Consider the following 1483-nt stretch of genomic DNA (forward strand, 5'->3'; position numbering starts at 1 on the left):
TTTTTCCTTTAAATGCAATGGCTTAGCCATGTGAAGGATGGTTAGTTGAACATTATTTGTCAAAAAATTATACTAAGTATACACAAAATTGTATAAAACATACAACTCAAAATTATTTTTTCATATATATATTAATCAAATCTTGAAGTTCCAACCTTGATTTCCACCTTGTTGTTGATGGCGTGCGTAGAAACCCTCCCTATATCTTTTGAAGTTCTAACATTGGTTCTCCCCCGGCCTTGACTAACCGGAAGAAGAACCCTCCTCAACTCGAAATACTCCACATGTCCCCTTCATATGCTCTTGTAGAACTTCCATTTGAGTTAACATCTTCTTGATGTTCTCATCTCTCTCTCTCTCTCTTTATCAAGTTGTTCTTGCTTTAGTCGAAAATGAAATGGAGAGAACTGATCCTCTTGGGTGTACCATGCTTGGTTCATCCTAGTCATTTCATCCAGAAGAAACGAAGCTACCTCAAATTGTTGTAACATTATTCCTCCTCGTACCAATTGATCAGCTACTCTTTTATTAACCGAATCTAGACTCCGGTAGAAATATTGAAGTAACAAATCATTTGGTAGCCCATGAGTTGGGCATTTAAGTAGGAGCTTCTTGAATCTCACCCACGTTTCATGGATGGGTTCTCCCTCCGGTCGCTTGAAACTTTGAATTTCATCTCTAAGTATCATCATCCTTAATGGAGGAAAGAATCTTATGTTAAAGGCTACAACCAGCTCTTCCCATGATGTGATGGAATTGTTTGGTAACTCGGCTAACCATTTATTAGCTTCTCCTGTTAAAGACAGTGGGAATAACCATAACCAAATTGACTCTTGAGACACATTTTTGAATGAAAAAGGGCTGCAAACCTCAATAAAATTTCTCACATGCTCATACGGGTCTTTGTGATCTATCCCTCCATATATTCCCCTCATTTGGAGAAGATGAAGAATTGTGCTAGTGATTTCAAACATCGCACTCTATTCAGTTCGTGGGATGCAGATTGCACCCATTCCACCCGATTGAGCCGTGTTGTAGACACTATTGATGTCATTTATACCTTCTCGATGACCTGCTCGGCTATCATTCATCTCTTCTTCACTCATGTTCACTTTCATGTATTCCAGCCACTACCTACACAAAATAGCCAAAACTACTTCAACTACAGCCAACGAATTTTTAGAGTGTCAAATCTTCAACCAAAGAATCCTAAGCAATGCTACTCCCCGGCAGCGGCGCCGTTTTGATTAACGTATCAAGTAGCAGTTCATCCAATACTAAATGCCAATGATCATTCTTCAGTATAATAACCCAACTATGTGAGTTGGGGTCGATCCCACAGGGAGTAGTGCTTCCTTCGAATCACTTAAATAGAAGTACAATGACAGTCCCTTCAACCAAACATTTCTTGCACAATTAATATTCAAATCTCAGATTTTGGGTTTTAACTACCAATTCAAACTTATAGCTCAACTCAAGTAAT

The 1483-nt window shown here is 38.6% G+C and overlaps 1 non-coding gene across 1 annotated transcript; it reads left to right on the top strand.

Moving 5' to 3' along the window:
- The first annotated feature begins 579 nt into the window (after positions 1 to 579).
- LOC125863515 (small nucleolar RNA R71) lies at positions 580 to 686 on the top strand. Its single transcript, XR_007446177.1, has one exon. It is a non-coding gene; the product is annotated as a small nucleolar RNA R71 (small nucleolar RNA).
- Positions 687 to 1483: the final 797 nt, after the last annotated feature.

Source organism: Solanum stenotomum, chromosome 4 (genome assembly GCF_019186545.1).
Source record: "Solanum stenotomum isolate F172 chromosome 4, ASM1918654v1, whole genome shotgun sequence".
Taxonomy (NCBI): domain Eukaryota; kingdom Viridiplantae; phylum Streptophyta; class Magnoliopsida; order Solanales; family Solanaceae; genus Solanum; species Solanum stenotomum.